Genomic DNA, 23,692 nt, shown 5'->3' on the forward strand with positions numbered 1-23,692 from the left:
TTGAATATCTTGTACCTTAAAGACACAGTTTAGGAAAAAGTAGACTGGGTTTAACAAGATTTATGTCACTTATTTTTTTGTGCCATAGATTGTTCCCAAGATTTTGAAAACTATAAAATGAATGTATAAAATATTAAAATATATAGCAACACTTGTGAGTTTACATGATTTTAGGCTTATATCAGTACAGTGATACAGCATGATAAATAATAGAGACTTCAAAATTTAAATATCTGTATCTTTAAGATGAAATTGAATGTCCACCTGTGAAATAATAATTTCAAGTACATTAAAAAAATTTTTCCCGAAATTCCCTTTTCTCCACTGACTCTATCTTTAAAAAAATATTTTTCCAAAGCACATATTTTTTGGTACTACATGAAAAATTGTCTGAGGGCAGGGTAAAAAGAAGCCAATACATGAACAAAGATGCTATGTTGGATATGGGCACTCTTCACCCCAAATTTTCAAAAGACACAGAGAAATCATGTACAGAAAACCAATAAGCATATTAAAATTGCTTTTATTATTTTTAAAAATTATTTTTAAAAATCTGCGCTGTACCACATTAAAGTTTTTTTTTTTAATTTGTAAAAGTGAGACAGTTTGTATGATTTTAATTTACAAGGTCAATGGAGGACTCCCAGAGTCATTTATAAACTTCAGCAGAACACAGGATTAGAAACGTTTACACAAAACCTCAATTTCCCATGGGCACGTGTTAAATGAGAAGAGCTAAGAACATATATCAGTCTCTTAAAATACGATTTGCCCTCTTCCCTGATAAGGGAACAGAAGATGAAAGTAAGAATGTAATAAAAATGTGATAAAAAGTAACTGCGTTTGCCTAATTCCAACAAACCTAATGTTAAAAAATAAAATAATAATAATAAACAAATCAGCTCACAAAGAAAAGAGCCTTTCCTCTAGCTTCTTTTGAAGTGAGGCTCCCTTTATTTTTTATTTTTGGAAGCCTACAAATGAAGACTTCTTTGGAAATGGATGAATTTTGCAGAGTTTCCAGACTCAGAAGATAAACAAAGCAGTCAATTTCTCCTCCCTCCAACCCCGACCCTATAAATAACCTCAGGCCACAGTCTGGGCCTCCCTGGGCTCTGGTGTCTACCAGGGGGCTGGGGAGGCCAGGCACGGGGGCGCGGGTGGGGGGTGGGGTTGGCGGGGGAGGGAGCCGTGCTCACCCGGGGGGACCCAGCTGCCTCTGCTAGAGAATGTCACATGCATGCCCGTACACTCAACATGTACACAGTGGAACCAGGCACGAGAACTGTTTAAAAAAAAAGAGAGAGAAGAAAGAAGAAAAAGGACCTGCTTTGTCAGCTAAAAAACAGTCGTGTTCTTTCCTGGTGTGATTTCAGCTCCAAGTTCTGGCTTGGAATCGCCTGCGGCGATATTGGGCCCCTGCCCACACGGCAGGCAGACAGCTTCCCGCCAGCAACAGGCTTTTCATAAAACAGGATGCTGTCCCTACTAAGCCACTGAGAACTGTCGTGAGGATGGGTCCCAGGCCACTCGCACTCCCTTCCCCAGAAAGCAGCCGCTCTCTATTCCTGTCTGGGAAGCCCCACTCTGGAGCCCTGGACCCAGAAAAAAGGTCCCTCTCCCAGGGGCCTACTGAGGGAATGTTTGCTTCTGTCCCTGGAGCTGTGCGCTTCTGCAAGCTTCTCACCATCTTGCTAATTACTAACCAGCAGGCAGGCCTTTATGAAGGCTCCCACCTTGACAGTCACACAGGATGGATTTCAAACTAAGGAGCCAGCTCCCCCAGGAGGGATGAGGACGTTTTGTCCCCCTCTTCCAACAGTGAGCTCCAATGAGTCATGCCATGTCTAGATCTCAATCCAACTTCCCAAATCAAGGGTGATGGGCTTGAGCATTTTGAAGAGGTTCACCTGGCTACTTGTTTTTTCCCCACTTGGAATGAAATGGAGAATGTTCCATGTGGGACAGCCGTTTCTGAAATTTTCCAACTGCGGTCTGATAAAAGGTCCCAGCTAACGGGTGAGCTCCCAGGGTGTCCTCCAAACTCTGAGGCTCCAGGGCTAGCACCGCCCAGGACTGCCTGTTGTGGGTCCCAAGCCACCCTCTTGCCCTAAGGCGTCAGAACTGGGATTCTGAAAGTTCTCCAGGTGCTCCCCCTTGTCCCACTGGCACCAGCAGGACCCTGCGAGAACATACACAAGAGGCTGAGTAAAGAATCCTCTCCATGCAGTCAGCAGTGGACTTTGAGAACCTCAGATGAAACAACTCCTGTGGGAAAGAGAAGTCATTGTCATTGACAAGAAAGGCCAGACCACCCGGAGTCTATCCTCGAATCTGTCCTAGCTGCCTGTATATATGTGCTTGGTACATACATGCCTCAGTTTCCTCATTTGTAAAATGCCGAGCAGGTTGTTGGGGGAGTGCAAGTGATCAGCTCACATGCTGTTACTTTGCTACATCCACACTGGCATTTGCGACTCCCTCACAGCACCTTCGCCACAGTGCCCAGATGGGAAACCCATTCAGCCAGGAACCAGAGGCAACACTTGAGTGGCGACCTGTGATGGTTTCTAAGTTTTCTTCCAAGTGTGATAGTCTCTGAACCTTTAAGTCGAAATCTAATATATTTCTATGTGTTTTGAAGTGCTGGGGAGGAAATTGAAGGAATCAGCGTTACAGGTGGTGTTTTCATTCCTTCTTTCACTTGAAGTTCGTGACTTTGTTAGAGAAAGGAGGGAGGAGGTATACGAGGGAACATCTGGGCATGTGGATGGTGTCCGAGTGGAGAATTGTGTCCCCTGGACCAGGGCCCAGATCCACCCCAGAACGGCGGGGCCCTGGCAGGAAGCAGGGTGTGCTAACCAAAATCTGAGAACGTGCTGCAGGAGCCTTGCCAATGTGACCAGAAAGAGCTCAAAGGGAAACTTCAGAGGGAAGGAAGAAGAAAAAGTCCATATAAATCTATAAAACCAGAAGAGATGATGCACTGCACACACATATCAGCTAGAGCTCATGAGAGCAAAAGAAACTACCGCTGCTGACTTATGCCAAAGGGGAATGTGTTAGAAGTTATGGAGAAGGTCATGGAATCAACAGGAAAGCTGTACTCTGAGCTGGAGTACTGGGGTCAGCTGGGACAGGACCCCTTTGACCGTCAGGTGCCTCTGAGGAATGAACGGGCTGCTGGTACCCCTTCTGAGGCTGCTCAGCTCGGCTCGGTGCAGGACTGCTCCAGGCAGGGGAGGGGCGCTGTGGAGGACACCATGATGCTGCTCTACTTCCATGCAGGGGACAAGGTACATGAATGTCCTATTCCATCAAGGATGCACAGCAATTGGGGGTGGCCATGTCACAAAGGGACATGGAGTTGTACAAAGGAAGGGGACGTGGATTCTAGTCTACTAAAAAAAAAAAAATGGTGCCCAGTACCATGTGTGACCGAAGTGTCACACCATAACCACAGTGAGTGACCACAGCTGTGTTAGGACAAGCCAAGAGCTCATCTCAGGGAAGTAGCGAGCAAACATAAAATGCAGTCCAGCAGGCCCACCAGGCAGAGTTAAGGGTGACTCCAAGGTCAGTTACCAGGTGTGCAAACCCATCTGGGAAGCAAGGGTGGGGTCAGAGGGTAAAGACAAAGTCAATTAAGTACCAGCCATCAGGCTCAAGCTGTGTGGAACACAGGAAGGAGTTTAGCAGATGTTGGAGACAAGAGTCAAGGCCAGGAACATCTGGGAGAGGTGAGGGGGGAGTAAGAAGCAGGGCCTGTGGCTGGGGCTCAGGGTCACGTTTGGCCACTCTGGTGGCGTCCATCCTTCTAGAAAAGAGCTGCGTTGAGAGGTCCAACTGCCATTAACTGCAGAGCAGAAAAAGTGCTCAGGAGGGTCAGAGAAATCTCTCACAGGAAGGCTCCTGAGCTCCCCTCTTTGGGAAAGCAAGACTTCCAAATTCAGAGTTTGGTTTTCCCTTTTCCAGGCATGGCGCCAGTTCCCAGGGGTGGGAGCCCAACCCACGCTCTGTGGTCCTGCGCCTCAATGGTCTCCAGTCCACGTGAGCAGCAGAGGGCCAGATGGGGACACTGAGTCCTGGTGACACTAACACCTTGGAAACACCTTGGAGCCCAGCTGTGCCCAAGCCAGGTGGACTTTTGGCCTTTGATGGCAAGTCCTTGGGGAAAATTCTCAGAGGGATAGATTCTCTTTTTGTGTTTAAGCCAGTTTGAGTTGAATTTCCATTCCTTGTAACTGCAAAGGGTTTCAATAATAGGTAGATTATAATACTAACACTGATCACAGCTATGCACTATCTCCTCCATAACAACTCCAAGAGGTTAATGTTTCTATTATGCTCAATTGGACACGAAGAAACCAAGCCATGGAAAGATCGAGCAACAGTTCCTAGGGCCGCACAATCTTAACCTGAAGGGCTGGGGGCTCAAACACACACCAGTCCAAGTGAAGAGAAGACTGGGGAGAAGCTACCAAATTCTGCTTATGTAATTGTGACTAATCCCGATGAGGGACACAAAAAGAGGAAATGCCTAGAAAAAAACCCCAGTGTGGCCACAAAGAGTGGTCACAGTGAGCCTGCCCAAAATGTGAGAGGGGGACACTTTATCATGGACAAAATACACCTGGGGGCTGCGCCTTCAAGAACAGCACTGGGGTGGCTAACGCCCAGCACAAACAGAGGGGACAGCAGGACTGCAGTCTCATAAGGGTTTTTAAAGCAGCCTGAGGAGTACAACCAGCCAGTGGCAGGGCTCTGCTCAGAGAAGATGCTAACATGTAAAGATGACAAAAATGTAAAGACGAGTTAGAGCCAACAATTTCAGTTTAGCTTCCCTCTTTCCTACGTCTCCAGACTGTTCTTCAAAGAGGCAAAATTCCAGACAGATGAGAAGATAAGACAGCATTTGGGTGCATTCGTAAGTTAGTTTTCTTCTCAGGCAAAGGTGGGTGCACTCAGAGCACCTCAAAGAAGCACAGTGATTGAACACTGGGAAACTGGCCCCTGGGCAAACTGTCCATTTTCAAAAACTGTAAAAAGGATAGATTGCTTAATGGCAATCCCTGGGAGGAATATTCTGGAGTTATTGACCATATATACTGAAAACATTCCAAAAGGAATACGGGTTCAAGTCCCCTAAAACAACCAGGATGCTTTTGTGATTAAACAGGTGCATCTGGCAAGCATTGTACACCTAAAATAATGTCAGCCAAGCAATTGACAAAGTCTTTCAGGATATTCTTGTGTTTGAAATGGAGGAATGTGGGCCAGGTGAAAGGCAAGATGTATGGAAAAACAGTGCCCAAGCAGAATGATGAGCATTTTGAAGTCCTGTTAAGGGGGGGTGCCTAGCTCCATGTTGGCCTCCATGTCCTTCTACCCACCCAGCCCTAATGTGTCCTTGGAGTGTCCTTTGATGCTACTGATGGGCAGGAATCAGAGTAGCACCAAGGCCAGTGGTGTCAGGGCTGGGAACTGATGCAAATTCTGACCCACTAACGGCTCCCTGCCCGGCCTATGCTACTTCCATCCTATCAGGCAGTACAATGGGGATGAGAGCAGGGCCCGCCCTGTGGTGTCACGGCTGGGGTTGAGCTGGGTTTTATGAAGCACACAAGAGCCGCCCTGGCTGTGGCCAGTGCTGTTGTCACTGCCAGGCTGTTGTCCTAGTGCTAGCCATCCCCATGCGGCCCCAGTGCCCTGGCTTTGGAGGCACACAACCTGGGTCCCCACCATGGTCTCAGTCATGTAGTCATGTGATTTTGGTCAATTCACTCCACCCCTCCGAGCTGCAGTTCCCTCATCTATAAACATGGTTTCCAAAGACTTGAACAAAGATGCCAAAGGCACTGGTGTCCAGTGAATGCATAGCCAGAAGCCGAGCAGGACAATAAATGCAACAAATAACCAAATATGGATGACACAAGCTCATTTCAACTGGATGGACTAGGGAGGCAAAACCAACCTCAGTAAAAATCGACTCAGATAGTATGTCAAGAGAAACACCGAGGATTAAGAATGCAACACAGAAGGACATACTGGGCAGGGGTGTGACTATTTTGTCAGCTGCTTATGTGAAAATAAGACCTGAGGGATAACCCGAATGTCCAATAATAGCATGTGAAGAAGCCAAGGGGACCAAGCGGCCCCAGGGGTAGGACACAGCACTCAAGGCTGAGCATTAGGTGACACCTGGGGGAATAAATGGAAATGATGCTACAAGATAAAAGGCCAATCTCCCTGATGGACACAGTTACGTAGAAGTGTTACAGGCAGGCTGAACGTGGATGTGGCTTTAGTTCTATCAGTGGAAATATAATGTCTCTAGGGGTGTGCTGCCCTCAGGGGCCGGGCCAGGTACCAGGTGTGACAGTTCCATAGGAGGCTGTCCAGGTAACAGGTATGATGGAACAGGTCATGGGTTTTTCAGCTTATTCAGGTACTTCTGGACAGACCTTTTGAGAAGAAAATTAGCAATAACTTCCAGACAGATGAAGAAATTGAATGTGGGAAAGGAACTCAGAGCACCCCTGAAAGAAAGTAGGAAAAAACATTTACCTGCATTGGGAGAGATGAAAATTTTCTAAGGATAAAATTAATGGGAATAGTCTCAGCAGAAAATATTAATAGACATAAAAAGTATAACTTCTCAGTCCTAAATCACCATAACAAAATGATAAAGCAAGGAAATAACTGGAGAGCATATATGGCAGGTAGTGGGTTAATGACAGGCACTATGTCTGCATGTTTACCTACCATAAGACTAACAGAAAAATGGGCCAGAGCCGTACAAAGACACTTTGAAGGAAAATAAATGCCGGTGCTCTGTAAAAAATGCAAAGATGCTGAAACTCTCAAATGCCTGAATAAATGCAAATAAAAAAAACAGTAAGCTAACATTTCTCTTTTGAGATGGCAAAAAATGATGGCAATATATGCAAGGGTCCAGGGACAAGGCACAGTATAGGTGGGAGTGCTAATTAGTCTCTCCCTGCTGGCCCTCACTAGCTGCGTGCCTTTGAGCAGTTTATTTAACCTTCTGGACTGTAAATTGAAAATAATCATCATTCCTGCCTGACAGGTCTTCCAGCAGGGTTGGCTCTACCCCAGTGTTGACACCTCAAGGAATTTTATACCAATTAGAGGTAAAAAGCAGGCCATGGCTACCTAAATGATACACTGACAAGAGGAAATATTACATAGGCTTTAAGCATATTATAAAAGACTATTTTCTAGTCAAAGTAGATATTTTGATCCAATATCGGAAAGGAAAACATGCTTTTTTATATTCAGAAAAAAATAGTTAAAATTTTTTTCTTTCTTTCTTGGGGTTATTTCTAGGTGATGGACTTACAGGTGATATTTTTTTCTTAAGAGAAAACAAACACTATTGGACTAAACTATGTGAACATGGTATTGAGACTAAGCCAAGTCATAACAGAGCAAAACATTGTCTGTTGTGTCCTGGGCATGCCAATGGGCACGTTTCGATTGCCGGAAGCCTCAAGTTACATGAAGCAGTGGGAGATGATGATTATGTGTGGTCTAGAAGAGATAAGGGTTCGTGGGGGCCATGACATCTGTCTGCACATATCTGATGGATGTCATATCAGGGTGGGTCCCAATTTTGCCCTCTGGAACAGCATGTCACCTTCATCGCAGTGACTGTACCATCAAGGGAGAATAGGACTCCAAGTCCTAAGGAATGTGGGGCCACACTCAGGGCCTTGGGAGACTCACCCAGCTGCTCAGGAGAGCAGGCATGGACCTGCCTCTTCTGCAGGTTCCGCCTAGAGGGGTCCTGCTCTGCATGGCTTTGGAGTTAATGACTCCTTTCTTTCTTTTCTTCTCTTTAAGATGGAAACCTGTAAAATGATCCATTATGGGACAGAGGAGGAGCTGATGTAATCATCGACCAACAAAGGGTATGGAGGGGGAGGCTCACATTACCCTCATGGACACCACCTTACATAGTAAAACGAACATCAGCTTCATCTCCGAGACCTCCCCTCCTACTGCTCTGTGATACCTTGTAGCAGAGACAAAATTAGCCCAGAAGTAGCTTCACCACAGTTGAATAAAATTTAAGTGATTGCTCAGTGGACCAGGTCTGTAAAAACTGGGTTAAAAAGGGGAAGGTAACCCAATGAGACAGATCAGGCCTACCCCAGGGGTGGAGGCTGTGTGATAGGTGTCCAAGTGGGAGCCGACTAATCGTTAATGAGATCACCCATCACTGGCCAGGACAGTCATTGTGATGGGTGAGATGAATATGGGAAGCAAAAGATACGGCTCCATTCCCCACCCAAAGTTTAGGTCCCCAGGTTTTCTCTGGGAAGCCCCATTTAGCAGCATCAGGCACATTGGCTGGGTGAGTCCCTGCCCCATATTTGTGGGGTGAGCCGTCACTGGCTTCAGATAATCAGCTTGCTCATTTGCCCCGAGGTTGGGCCCCTGTCACCTGAGGGACCATTTGCTGAGCTTCCTGGAAGATGGGAACTTTCTCTCTTCTGCAGAAGCCTGTGGGAGAGCCCCCCCACCCCCAGATGGTGTGGGTAAGGACTGGGAAGCCAGGCTGGGAGAGGAACAGTGGCCACCCTTTGTCATCCTGCAGTATGGGAAGAAGGTACAAAACAGGGGCCTTGGTGATGGGTCATGCCTTATCCAGGGTCAGAGATCCTGCTGAATTTTTCACTTTCCTGGGCCAATACATTCCTCTTGCTGGCTTCAGTTGAGTTTGCTATCATTGGCACCGTGCATTGCTAACTGGTGCAACACTGAACAGAAGGTTCACATGCTAACTTAGAAAATGTGATTGTTGCATCTGGGCCTCTGGTGGCCTCTGATGAGCAGCTCGTCTGCTTGGAACTTACTGTCAGGATAGTATGTTCAATGCTTTATTCTAAAAAGAGGGATCACCCTAGGAAAGATTTCCATAAAATTTGTCCCCAGCACCTGGCCTGACCTGGGCAGGGACAGTCTGGTGATCGTGGAGTGACCAAGGCCAGGCCCTGGTGCAGCCATTTCTTCTCCTTTCTGGGACTCTGGTAAGTTCCACTGCTCCCCGAGTCTTGGTGAGTTGTGTGTGTGTGCATGCGTGCGTGCGTGTGTGTGTGGTGATAATGCCCAGAAAGTGATTCACCAACTATTACAAACAGAATTAGACATTTGGCCTAAGTTACTTTTTGACAAAAGCTTAAAGATCTAGTAAAATGATGGTGGTTCGGTTTTACCAAATGGTCCAGCACTGAGAAAGAAACCACATGATTTGCAAGATTTTGATAATATAGCTCAGTGAGTCTTAAATCCTTCACTAGAGCAAAACCAAAGTACCTTGGCTTCACTGGGGGAAAGTAGCCTAGTGGAGACCAGGGCACACCTCTCTAAGGCCCCCAGGAGTTCCAAAAATCGCGGGAACTCTTCTCAGGCCCTGAGGAGGCCAAGATTGTTAGGACATTGGCACACACATGTTTCTACTCTTCTTTAGAGTGCAGATCACCAACAGCTGCTAAGAGATGAATCCTATGTTTCAGGGTAGGTTTGCACTTAGCCTCACTTAGCAGAAAACACCAAAAGAATAAAAAATACAAGTGTTTATATGCCCATAGAAAAGACATACGGAGCTTGTTTCTTCTTGCCTTTCTGCTCCAGCATTCCAGCACTGCCTTCTACCCTCAAGGTCACAAGGCAGCTGCAGGAGCTCCTGTGCTCACATCCATTTCCCAAAGAAGGAGGAAGTGAATAGCTCCACAGCTGAGTCACCTCCTTTTAATTTACCTTCCCAGAAATCCCAAACTTCCCCTTGTATCTCATCAGCCAGGAATTAGTGACATGGCCACAGGGAACTTCAAAGGAGCCTAGAAAATGCAGTCTTTTCGTTGGGTACATCACCACTCTGGATAAAATTAGGGTTCAGTTGCTAAGTAAATGGGAGAACAGAAATAGGGTAATGGCATAAGAGAGATTCGGTTGTCAAATATTCAGAGAAAAACTGCCAACCTGGGTGCATCTGTATTTAGAGACACATACAATCAAAACTTGTCATTTCTGGATTATTTTCAGTGAGAACCATCAGGCTGTTGGGCCATGTAAGAAGAATTAATCTTCAAGGGTTTGCAGCTTTGCCGTTCAGTTTGCAGCTCCTGGTAGAGATTCCCATTTTTTCCCCCAGAGCGGCTGCCACCTGTGGTGGGCTGTTTCCCAGGGCATCAAACTGTCTTACAAAGATGTAACTTGGCCTCTTACTCTTCCTGTCTTTCCTTCTCTCTCTCTTTCTTTTCCTTCCTTCCTTCCCTCTTTCTCTCTTTCTCCTCTCTTGCTCTCTCTCTCTCTATTTCTTCCTTTCTTCTTTATTTTTGGTGTCGAGCATTAAGAGTTTCTTTGGAGAATCAAGTTCAGAAGAAGACAAGATATATGCCTGAGAGTTGAGGGCCAGGCAGACACAGACGGGGTCGCCCTGTCTGCCTTTTATCTGCCATTTATTTACTGCGCTGAGTCACACCTGGAGCTGCAGAGGGAGGGTCTGTCCATCCTGGGACACTGTGATCAGAACCTTTGATACTAGTTGAGCAAATGAGCAGTCAGTCGCTGGGCACCACCTCCAGGTACCTGAGGCATATTATTTTAGTGACTCTTTACAACCCCACACTGATAGGTCTTTCAAGATCCTTGTGTTTGAGCCTCAGAGAATTTAAGTCACTTGGGTAATGTGGCCAGTTCAGCAAGAGTGAGGGCTGCACCTTGCACTGCCAGGGATGGCCAACCAAGGGCAGGAGAACAGAGCGTGGGGGCACCTGCTGTGCCCACAATCCAGGATCCACGCCCCTTTCTCTGGCACCAGAATCCTTCCATGCCCAGCCCACACTATTTAAGTGGGCTGCTGATCCAGATATGCACAAATGTCCCAGACCCACTAACCAGGCCAAACAGTCCCATGTCCCAGTCCCAGTGACCAGGATGGGCTCCTGCTCCCGTTATGCTATTACCAGGACATCTGTCATTGGGGCTGCTGAGGGAACATGCAACTCACAGCCACCTTTAGGGTATGGCATCCCGAGAGGACATCAACAATGAGGGAGGTGGAGCAGAGAGATGGGGTGATAGAGACCCTGTCCTGTCGCCAGCATTGAGTCAAGCCAGTCCCGGACTTTCAAGTGCTGACCAATCAATTTCTCTCTTAGCCACTCTGGGTTAGGTTATTTCCCCCATGGCCCAAATGTCTGGACTTTGTCCACAGGACAAACAGCAAACCATGGGGGGCCCACCTGTAAGGGAAGGGGTGATGGAGGAGGGTCTCGGATGTGATGGAATGGGAAGCAAACAGAAAGAGTTATGTTTTCCAACGTGGAGAGCGTTTTCTCTGTATTTTATCCCATAGATAAAAAGGGAGGCCTTCTGGGATGTTTCCTGTTCCTGAGTCTGTGCGTTATCATGCGCTGCCCATTTCAGCGGCTCTGCTCCTCAGAGCGGAAGGCCTAGAGGACAGGCAAATTCAAGCAAGGCCACCGTGAGAGGCCAAGGGGGGCACTTCAGATCAGTGGGGAAAGCGGGGTCATTCAAGAAACGGTACTGGGGCAAACAAGGCAGGCAGCCATCTGAAAAACAAAGGTGAATCCATTCTTCAGTTATATATCCAAACAAAATCTACATAGACCAACTGTTTAAATGTAAAAAAAAAAGAAACCACAAAAGTATTAAAAGACAAAAATAATGATTACTTTCTCACTTCAAAGGGAGGAATGAATTATTGGCATAAAGACCAAATGCAAAACCAAAAGGGAAAAAAACTGATGAAAATGACTATATAAAAATCAAATTTTCTCTGCATGGCCAAACCTACCATAAACAACCCCAAAAGGCAAATGTGAAAGTGGGAAAAACTATTTTAATTAATATCATGCACCAAGTGCAAATATCCCCCACACATAAATACTCCAAAAAGACCAACAAGCAAAGAGAAAAATGGGCAAAGGATGTGAACCAACAATATGTAGCAACGGGGATACAAATAGCCCTTAAGTACCTGAAACTCTCAACATGACTCAGGAAAAGAGAAATGCCATTTACTTTATATCAAGATACCATTTTTCACCTTTCAGACTGTCACATTTTGATTACTGGCCACGTTCAAAAAAGTGTGTGGAAGCAGGTGCCCCACTGCATCCCATTGTTTATAAAATAGCACAATTTTGAAGGAGGGCCACTTGGCAATATGTACCGAATTTACCTGAGAATACTGCCTCTAAGCATCGAGCTACCCGTGTTCTCGCGCATGCGTGAGCTGTGTGCACATCTGAGGGTATTTAGGTAGCATCGCTTGTATGTGCCCAAGACGGGACACAACACAAACGCTTAACATGCTGCAGCTGGTGAAACAAACAGTGATGCAGATGCTGTCTGTCATGCAGCAAAATGTAAGTGTAGCTTATGTATGCAAAGAATAGCCCCGAAAGGACCGCTAGGAATCTGATAATGGTGGTTGCTTCTGCGGAAGGAATCTGGTGATCCTGGGGGTTGGGGGGTTGGGGAGCAGCTGTTCTTCACATGCTGGTTTGGAGATTGTACTTTTTGTACCATGTATAAGGGGTACCTGTTAACAATACTCTTTAAAATTGAAAAAGTAAAATGCTTGTGCTCTACGGTCTCAGGGACAGCCAGATGCAGAAGGCGCATAGCTGAGTGCCCAGGTGGACCCCTCCCCACTGCCCACCTCCTGGCCTGGTATCCACGGTGCATGGAAGGTCCCACAGCCTCACAGTCCATGATGCGGATCTGCATTCCATGCCCAGCTGCAGCTGTCCCCTCGCATCTGGGGCCTTTCCTCACCCACTCCTCTGCTCTGTCTTTTCCTCCAGTTGTACATTAATCAGTACACATTTGTGATCAGTCATGGAGCCTACAAACTCCTTTTGGAGGCAGTCAGAGTGAACACACTTTAAGTTCTAAATAAATGAATGCTACAGTTGCTTGCGCCCCTTGGGTATTCAGAGGTGTTCCCTGATTGTGAATGAGTTCATGCCCAGGACTCCTTTCACAGCTCCAGGTCACCTCCCCAGGTTACCTCCTCCCACGATTTGCCCTTCTCTCCCTACCCCGATGTGAAACACTCACAGACACTGGCCCAGAGAGGGTGAGCTCACCCGGGGAACCCACTGTCCCTGCCAGTGATGCAGTGGGCACTGTGGCTCTGTGCCCTCTCTCAGTCCCACCACCTTCAAGTTCTGGCCCCAGAATCACAGCAGCTGTGGGTGACAGCCTCTCACCACGCCCCCAAGGGCTCAGCTTGGCACCCCCATCCTCGGCTCCTGGAACAGGGGTCCGGACTGGAGAGTAGACAAAAATAATGATTACTTCCTCACTTCAAAGAGGAGGAGCTGGCAGAAATGAGCTCCCCACTATCACCCCATGAGGGACAAGTGTCACTTGACACTGACAGGCCTGCCAACTGTCTGTGGGTGTTAGGAGTGAATTCTCTGGTGAAGCACTGCGGGCTGTGTCAGACCCTGGGAAGCGTTCGCATCTACTCTGGGCCCTTTACAGGGCTGACATGGGGCTGGGTGTCAGCTGGGTCCAAGCAGGGGGTTGTCCTGGACCTGTGTGAACCTAAGCAGTGGCTGGTGGCCATCACACATGACCAGTCATGGACTGTTTTTATTTATTTATTCATTTATTTATCATCACATTTACATAGCCAATTATTTAACATGTTATTTATTTTACTGAAGTGTAGTTGATATGCAATATTATATTGGTTTCAAGTGATCTGACAGTTATCTACATTATTAAATGCTCCCCCCAACAAGTGTAGTTACTGTCTGTCAACACAGAAAGATGTTACAGAATTGACTATATTGTCTATACTGTACTTTCATCCCCGTGACTAATTTACATTATGATTGAGATTTTGTGCTTCTTAATCCCCTTCACCTACTTCACCCACCCACCTGAGCCCCTCCCCCATGGCAACCACCAGTCTCCCCTCAGAGACTACTTTTAGATGAGTTAATGAAGTGCTGAGTTAGAGGCCTGGAGCCTCTGTGGGCACACCTACCCATGTGTGTGTGGTGTGTGTGTGTGTGTGTGTGTGTGTGTGTGTGTGTGTGTGTGTGTGTGAGAGAGAGAGAGAGAGAGAGTGAGAGAATGTGTGCACATGTGCTGTGAAGGTGTGCTGTGTGAGCACACACGTGGGTGTACACATATTGCACCACGGACACACGGACACCAGGCAGATGCAGGCATCCCCCGCAGGTGCACACATCTGCTCTGTGGCCTCCCCAAACTGGCCCAGTTATTGGACTTTTGACACAAGGCCCAGGGAAACTGGCCACCTGCCATGCACGATCAAAACATCTGGGTGCCTGGCGTGGCAAACAGGGCTGTTTCCTCAGGCAGAGATGCTGCCCGGGGAGACGTGCAGCTGGCCTGTCAGTGGGCAGGGAAACGAGTCGTTTCCTGCGCCTTTGATGTTGGGCCCCTGAGTTTGTGCCCACTTCCCTGGCTCAGGAGGAAAGGATTCTGCAGGCCCGTGCTGGGCTTAGGTGCAGCTGCCAGCGTTTCTGGCTAAGGACGTGAGGGAGAGCTTTCCGAAAGGAAGAAGGAATGAGGCAAACACAGAGCTGGAGGGAGTGGGGGATGTGAGGGAGAGCCATAAACAGGCCCTCGTGGGAGGGTCCTGTGGGGAGTGTGCAGAGGTGAGGAGTAAACTGAGGTGCAAACCACACCTGAGTGTGTCTCATGCAAGTATGTGCTCAGAGGTTGATGGAAATGAGTCCAGTTTGCGATGTCCAGGGCTCCTGGGTGTCTAGCTTGGCTGGATCTCAAAATCCCCACTCATCATTTCCTGTCAGCTCTGGGCTTTGGGCTGCCAGCCTGGAGGAGACTTCCCAGGGGGCTGACAGGGTCTCCTCACAATGGTGTCAGGGCTTGTGGGGGGTCCGGAGCACCTCAGCCAACCTGCTGGGTACTGTGGAGAAATGACATCCCTTCTTCTCTCCTCTCATGTGAAAGGCACATTAGACCCACGCCAATATGCTAACATTGGGCAAATTAGTCAACCTCCAGCAGCAAGAAGAGTTTGGGAGTAGAAACCAGAGCAAGTCTGTTAGGCACATACACGCATGGTGGCCTGCAGAGGACTATCTGAAAGCCCAAATATTGCCACTGCACAAAGAGCAGGTGCAGCCCTCCCAGAATACACACGTGAGTAGAAAGAGCATCTGCACCAGCAGAAAGGGGGCAACAGGCCTATGACTGGCATGTCCACATGAGGGTAAGTGGCAGTCATGCGTGTGCATGTGTGCATGTGTGTCCATGTGTCTTGGGGACGAAGGGACCCAGACGGAGCCCTGAGGAGTGTATGGAAAGTAAAAGCACTCAACACTCAGCTTAAGTGATTGTTTTTCTCTTGGAGGCTAAACTCATGGGCAAGTAGCCAACAGCCACATTAGGATAAGAAATGTAATCTGTTTATAATAAGTTTGCAAAATACATCTCACTGGTGCAGTGCGTGTGCAGAGCACCACCTCCTGCCTGGGCCTGGCATCCCTGGCAAGCCCACCAGAGTGAACAAGCCAGTGTTGGTGGAGCCCAGTCCTCCCACTCACCTCCTTTCTCAGTCATCCACTTCCCTCTGGGGTGAAGAAAACACATCCCCAAATGTGACAGCTGGGGTGTCAGAGCCCATGGTAGCTGCTGCTCCCTCCCTTGGGGACACCACTTCTGCTGCCACCATAGCAGACTTGAAATGACCTCTCCAGGTTGGAAGGCACCCCTGAGGTCACTCAGTCCCACCAATGTGGGAAGCCCAGGTCCCTGCAAACATTCTCCTACAAGGTCCTGGACTCTGCCAGGTCTTTGCACTCCTGGACAAGCTCTGGGCTGCCCCTGCTGTGTAACAGTTGTCCTTCCTCTCATCTGGAGCTGCCAGATCTAGTGCCTGCCAATTTTCAGATCAATAACAAATAAAAAACAACAGTCACCATTTATGGAGCATTTACTGTGAGCCTAAACACTTCCCATGCATTATCTCACTGTACCCCCCCACCCAGCAACCTTTGAGGGAGTTACCATTATTACCCCATTTTGCTGATGTGGAAGTGGAAGTTTGGAAGGCTCAAAAACCTTGCCCAGACTCCTGTCATTTGTGGGATTAGCATGGAGCCTGGGTTCGAATCTAGGTTTTCCCAATTCTGGAATCCCAGCTCCTTCCCAGAAAACTCTGCCATTCTCCCCCTGCCACATGGACATCCACAGAAGGTTTTTCTGAGAGCTGAGCAGGTCCAGTGCACCCCACTCCTCTCCTGGGAACATTTTCTAGCTGTTTTCTAGGTCCCTCCTCTGGCCTCTGTAAACTCATATCTCCAAAAGACATTCATTCCCTCTATTAAGAATTGACCGAACAATAAAACACAGTGGCTAAAAAGCAAGGGTGTTAGCATGAGACAGAACTGGCTTAGAATTCTTCTTTAGTCTCGTGCTAACATTGGGCAAATTACTCAACCTCCCTGTCTCCACTTCCCTGTCTGTAAGAACATAGAGCACTGCATGACTGCCTACCCCACAAGGTGGGTGGAGAGTTAAATGAGAAAAACATAAACAGCAACCTGGCCAGGATTTGCACTGAGCCACAGCTCCGGTGACAGATGTGGTGAGGTGAGGAGGGCATGTGGGTGGATGTCCCTCTACCAAGTTTCTCTCCTTCCCCATCTTCTGACTTCTCCCACCCCAGGGTGGTGTCTGAGAAGGCTGACAAGGAGTTGAGATTTTCATCTTTGCCCAGTGTAAGCGAGCTCCTCCCAGAATCAGCAAAGACCGTTTGAGGAGCCTGGACTTCTACCCCCACCCAGCAATAACGAGGCTGTCCTCCCTATACCCACTAGAGTGGTATCAGAGGAGGCCAAGGGCGAGTCAGGATTCTCTTCTCCTCTCAGTGGTAACAAGGTCACTGGGAGCAACAAGGCACTGCAACTCCTCCACTGGAGGGAGCTACCAGTGGGGGGCGCTGTGGGGAGCCAGAACTTCCACCCTCACCCAGCAATAAGATGGAGACCTCCTTCTTACTTCTGCCTCTGTGTCAACAAAGGCAGAGTGGGGAATCTGGGCTTCTACCCCAACCTGGTAGTAATGGGGCAGCTCACCACTGCCCCTCACCTTCCCTTACTGGAGCAGCATCAGAAGAAGCCAGTTCAAACAGATGATTAAAATGATAGCCGGTATTTCACAACACAATATCCAAAATGTCAAGATTTCAATAGAAAATCTCTGAACATACCAAGAACCAGGATGATCTGAAAACAACCAATTAATAAAGCAAACACTAAGAGGGTAGAGATGTTAGAATTACCTGACAGGCATTGCAAAGCAACTGCCATAAAAATGTTTCAAAGAGCAATGACAAATACTCTTGAAACAAATGAGAAAATAGGAAGTCCCAGGCAAGAAAGATAAAATACAAAGAAGAACCAAATAGAAATCTTAGAACTTAAAAATACAGTTATTGAAACAACAGCAGAAATATCCAATCTGAACAACAGAGAGAAGAAAAATGGGCTGGAAAAAAAGAGGAATAGAGCCTCACGGACCTGGGTGGCTCTAACAAAAGATCTCACTTCTGTGACTAATAATTAGAGTTCTGGAAGGAGAGGAAAAGAGGGCAGAACTCAAACAGTACTCAATTAAATAATAGCTTGAAACTTCCAAACATGTTAAAAAGAACCCTAAACCCACAGATTTAAGAAACTAAGCAAACCTCAAACAGGATAAACCCAAAGAAATCCCTATCAAGCTATATCACAGTCAAACTTCTGAAAAACAAACAGAAAAGAAATATATATATATATATGTGTATATGCAAAACAGAAAGAAATGACACATGGCCTATGGGGGGAAAACTTGAATGACAGCAAATTTTCATTAGAAAACATGGAGGCCAGAGTACTTTCAAGTGCTGAAAGGAAAGAATGTCTAACCCAGAATCCTATATCCAGCTGAAAAGTCCTTTCTAGTGAAAAGATCTTTCAGGAATGAAAGGGAAATCAAGGCAGTCTCAGAAAAAATAACAATAGATGCGAACTTCCTCAACCCTATAAGGGGCATCTAACTTATAGTTAACATCATTGTTGAAAGACTGAACACTTTCCTTCTGAGATCAGAAATTCTCACATATTCTGTTCTTTATTGTATGGAAGATTCCATCCAGTGCAGAAATAGGAATAGGAATAAAAGAGATCCATATCGGAAATACAGCATTAAAACTGTCCTTATTTACAGATGACACAGATGACATGAGAGTCTATGTAGACAATCCTATAGACCTAAAAAGCTACTAGAACTAAAAAAGTGACCTTAGTAGAAAAATAAGACACAAGAATAATGTACAAAAATCAACAGTCTTTCTGTGTACTTATAATAAACAGTTGGAAATTGAAATTTTAGAAATATTTATAATAGTATCATGAAGTGTAAACAAGGATGAATTTGACAAAAGATGCACAAGATCTATGCATTGAGAGTTACAAAATATTGCTGAAAGTAATTAAAGAGAACCTAAATAGATATTATGTTCATAGGTTAGAAGGCTCAATATTTTTAAGAGTCAATGCAATTCTGATCAATATCTCAGCAGGGTTTTTTTGTAGAAACTGATAAACTGATTCTAAAACTTGAGAAAGGCAAAGGACTTGGAAGAGTCAAAACCACTTTGCAAAAGAAGAACAAATTTGGAGAATTAACATGGCTCGGTTTCAAGACTTACAAAGTTACAATAATCAGGACAGTGGAATAAAGAGAAACACAACCATCAATGGAACTTCAGAATTAGGAGTCCCCAAACAGACCCATTAAAGTATGGACAACTGGTTTTTGACAAAGGTGCAAGTCAATGCAGTGGATAAATGATAATCTTTTCAACAAATGCTAAAAGTGCACTGGGATATCATAGGCAAAAAAAAGAACTTCAGCCCACACCTCCCATTACATACAAAATTAATTCGAAGTGGTTCATCATAGATTGAAATATCTACAGCTTCTACAAGAAAAAAGAAGAAAATCTTTGTAACCTTGGGCTAGGCAAAGATTTCTTAGATACAACATCAAAAACACAATCCGTAAGAGAAAAAACTGGCATATTGGACTCCTTCAAAATTAAAAATGAAAGTCATTGTTAAGAAAATGAAAAGACAAGCTATAAACTGGGAGAAAACATTTGTAACTCATATATATTTAACAAGGTGCTTTTATCATATAATAGATAAAGAACTCCCAAAACGGAGTAAGAAATCAAATAACCCAATTAAAAAATGGGCAAAATACTTCAGCATTTTGGCATACCACCAAAGAAGATTATGAGTGACAAGTAAGTGTATGAAAAGATGCTCAACATTATTAGTCATTAGAGAGATGCAAATTAATATCACGGTGAGATATCACTATGCACCTATTGGAATGATCACAATAAAGCAGACGGATACTAATAGTAACGGATGGCGCCTTGGAGTGCTGGAACTCTCACACACCACTGATGAGTTTTCAGAAATGATGGGCTTGCAATTAATCAAACCTTTCCAAACCCCGCTCAAGGAATCACTGTTTTAATTTCCCCCCTGCTTAATTTCCTCTTCACAGGGCCATTGTAAAGCCAGCTTTCCTGTGTCACACAAGGCCACCTCCAGCACTCGTAAGCTTTTTCATCCAAGCATTCTAGAGTTGATCTAGTTTAGAAACATCTTGCTGGTGTTTTCCTGGAAGCACCCGATTATGAAGTTAGTATGGTGTGTTCAACACTGCCCAGCCCTCTTTAGGTCTGCTTGTCTGTTGACCTGAAGTGTCTTGAAAAGTGACTCAGTACCCAATTAAACAAAAGAGGGGAAGGCAGAAGGCACCACGACTCCCAGCAATCTCTTCCAGGCAGCTTTGAGGGTGGAGGACAACTCTTGGGTGAGAGTCAGCTCCTGAGCGTGCCGCTTCTGTCTGTGTCCCTCTGCAGGCCAGGGGGTTGGGCTGAGGCCAGGAAGGGGCTGCTTTCAGCTGATAAACCAGCAGCCCTGTGGTTTTTTCTGTCTTCAGCTGCCAGAGACGTCTTTGAAAGTCCTCCCGTGGGCCTGGGAGGGGGCACGCTTGAGGGAGGTACTTCTCCCAGGGCATCGCCTGCATATTGCCCGGCAGAGCAGTGCGCACGTCCCGGTGTGAGCCCCAAGATCTGTTTCAGGCAAACCAGACACATTTTCTCTCTCAAAAGTTTGAACTGTGGAGTTCCACGCTACGATCTGCCCCCAGGGCGCGGGGGCAAAGTGGTCCAGGCCAAGCTGGCCTTAGGCCAGCGCCCCACCCCTGCCCAAGCTGGGCTGCAGGCTCCGCTTTGCTGCCCTTTACTTTCCTGGAACAATTCCAAGGAGTTCCAGGCACCCTGAAATGACCAGCAAACACTCTGGAGCTGAAATCAATCCACACGAAAAAGCCCATCTGGTTTTTTTTCTTTTCTTTTCTTTGTTTCGTTTTGTTTTTGTTTGTTTTTAACTCATAGATGGTGTGTAAACGGAGCTGTCAATTCAGAAGCCTCTCCACCTCCCCAGGGCCAGGCGTGAGTCTGCAGAGTTGGGTATTTTTGGAGTTTGCACAGAGGTCGCAGCTGGTGGACCCCGCGGAGCTGCTCAGGTCTGGCCTGAGCACACGTGGCTTTACCAAACGCAACACACCCCCAGCGCAGGCTTTTAACCCATGCAGCGCCCAGGGCTGCCTCCTGAGAAGCTCTGAAACACGCAGCAGGCCAGCTCTCATCCCTTGTCAGATTTCACTTTTTTTTTGGAAAACTGTCAACAGGTTCAGATGACATTTGTATGGGAGGGAATTTATCAAAGATTCATAAGTAGAGCAATCTACTGGTAAAAATAAAAATCACTATAGCCTCTTGTGGGGTGGCAGAATATTCTGTTTTTCTTTGGCAATGATGCATGATTGATTAAAATACACCCCTATGAAGTGCAGACATTTCCATGGGACGTCTCCTGGGATTGAGGCTGCTTTGAGGTGCTTTGAGTTTTGTCATCTGTTCTGTCCCCTGAGCCCAGCACAGAGCCCAGAACAGAGGGGCTCACACACCCCAGCTCTTCATCTCTAAAGTGGGACAACAATGCTCCTCTTACCCTCCTGAGAGTCTCCTTGTAAGGTCCCAGTTCGCATGGGGGTAGGAGAGTTGACAGCGGCTGCACACCTCAGTCAAGTCTTGGAGCCTCCTGTTCCTCCCTTTGCCCATCTGTGAAATAAAAGAAAGGGTACAGCTTTATCAGTGATGTTTCAGCTACTTTACCTAAAAAAAAGTTGGAGTCATCATTACAAAATATTAACATTTGTTCATTCTGGAGTGTGGGCACTTAGGGGGTCCGTTATGTTATTCTGTGTGTTTTTCTATATCTTTCAAAGTCTCCTGCCCCACTAAAAGAAAAGAAGAGGAAAGAAAATGAAAAAAAAAAAAAAAACTTGTATGAAATCTGGTCTCCTCCAGTTGGGCTCTTTCTGGTTCTGTGTACAGGGAAATGCTCAGTAAATCCAAGAGTCCTGAGACTCTGTAATGAAAGGCACTGCTATTATTCACCTTGTTTCTGTTCCTTCCACTGCTCTAGGAATTTACTAAGGCCCAGCAGTAAGCTTCACCCCACCTCCACCCCCGATGTCTGAGGCAGCTGTTTGCTCACCAAGCTGTTTGACTTGTTGGTGGGATAGGAATTTTCTGGTTGAAGGCATGTGAGTGCGGGATGATGTCATTTATAATCTGATTCAATTTCATACAACACCCACCCCTGCCTGGCAACAATCCTAACCTATACCAAACAGAAGCACACACCTGCACGAAGAGAAACCTCTATCTGTAGTGGTTAAAATTTGCTTTGCACAATAAAGTCCCAACTTTCTTGGGCTGAACGAAAACACTTTGCTAGAGAAAACTCACGTAGACATTTCTATTCCTTTAACTTCAAAACAGCCAACCTAAATTAAGTAACAACGACAGCAAAAAGTTGTTTCCCACACACTTGCCCTGCTCGTACCACTAGTTTTCAGCCTGAAACAATTTCATGCTTGAGTTATTAACTTATGAAAATAGGCACAAAAGGGGAAAAATGTGAACAGATCTTCGGCTATATTATTAGTCATTGCCATAGCCAAATGCGTTCCAGTACAAAGGCGTGTTATTCTGCCTGAGTACCTCAGTTTTGAACAAAATGTAGCTCACTAATGGGTTATGCTTCAGATACCTTTCTGTAATCATTACGCGGCCATTCTCTGTAATCGATCCTATTTTTTCATTAGGAGAGTGTACATTAGGCAGGTGTGCGCGTTCAGGCGCGTGTGCATGCACACGCATGTGCGCACACACATATCTTTTAAGTGCACCTTTGTTTGAGGCTGAAAAGAAAGATCATGGAGCTGTCAGTCATTTTCGTGAAATACCGCTGTATTGATGATGATAATATTTGGAAATCAGAGTAGGGGATGGATAGGAATGTAGAGCCTGAGAAAGCTGCTGAATTGGGAGTAGCCACAGAGTGAATGCAGGGGATCTAGAAGCAGTCTGCAGGAGATGGAGAGAGAGTGGAAGTCTGACCTGGCTCTCCATGGTCTCTGTTAATTAGGGGCAGTACTAGACAAGAGTTCTCCTGGCCTGGGCAGAGGACCCTTGGCCACCTGTGGAGTGCTCCCAGGTCTCTGGAGGAGCGACAAGATTGCAGGCAACAGTTCCCTATTTGGAGGTTTCTGTCTTGGGCTTAGAGGTGTTGCCCCAAACCCATTTGAGTCAAATGAATAAAGGAGCCAAGTTTTGAGCCTGCTGATTTTTGCTACTGCAAAGCCCACAATTGGTTATAGAAATCAAGGCCTTTGAGTGTTAACTTTTTTGGGGAAAAAAAATACAGCAAAAATAGCAGGTGAGAAAACTATCAGGCAAAAGAAATAGAGAAGGGATATGTGAAGCCGGAGAAGATCAAGGTTTTCACAAACAAGTATAAATCATTAGAACAGCCTCCTGAACAGGTCAGAGGTCTCCCTGGGGCTGGGGATCCTGGAAGCAGCCCTCTCAGAGTAGGGAGCCACCCCCAATTGTCAGTCAGCAAGAGAAGCCCATAGCATCTTCCCCCTGGATTAAGATAATGGGATTTTCCACCAGACCCTTGCCTGGCCAGGAAGGGCAGTAATTGGGAACCAAATGTTCTCCTTTAACCTCTTTTGAAGTGTTAATGAATGCTTTGATTTTGTTCTTTTCTCCTCATTAAGACAAATGTGGCTCCACTTTGCCCTGGGAATCTAATCTCACCTCTCAAACCAGCTGCTCATCTTCTGGCTCAGATGAACCCAAACCCTGGAAAGGTGGCTTGTCACCCGCCTCCCCCAACCGCTCCCCCTCAGGCGGCAGGAATGCCCACCTTACCAAAGGCCACTCTGCCAGGGCTCTGTCTAGGGTCCCCGCACCTTGCACTGCTCAGAGCTCAAGACACATCCCTACAGAGCCCCAGCTGGCAGGAAAATGCAAAGGTGCCTGTGGTGATTCTCGGCCCAGAAGGTCCTGCTAGGTACTTAGCAACATGGGCATGTTACAGCTCCCAGACTATGTACCCTGTGCAAGTGACCAGGCTAGACAGAACTCAGGAAGACAGAGCCCCCAGAAGACCTGGAATCTTTTGAGATTGCGAAGCCCAGC

At 46.5% G+C, this 23,692-nt stretch overlaps 1 long non-coding RNA gene across 10 annotated transcripts in view; it reads right to left on the minus strand.

Annotated features, from left to right (window-relative positions):
* Positions 1–23,692, minus strand: part of LOC108394829 (uncharacterized) — a 269,317-nt gene that overhangs the window by 134,005 nt on the left and 111,620 nt on the right. For all 10 annotated transcript variants that reach the window (XR_005056961.2, XR_012133172.1, XR_012133169.1 and 7 more), the window contains exon 3: positions 21,147–21,256. This is a non-coding gene — a long non-coding RNA (uncharacterized lncRNA). The remainder of the gene's footprint in view (positions 1–21,146; positions 21,257–23,692) is intronic.

The sequence above is a fragment of the Manis javanica genome, chromosome 1 (assembly GCF_040802235.1).
Source record: "Manis javanica isolate MJ-LG chromosome 1, MJ_LKY, whole genome shotgun sequence".
NCBI lineage: Eukaryota > Metazoa > Chordata > Mammalia > Pholidota > Manidae > Manis > Manis javanica.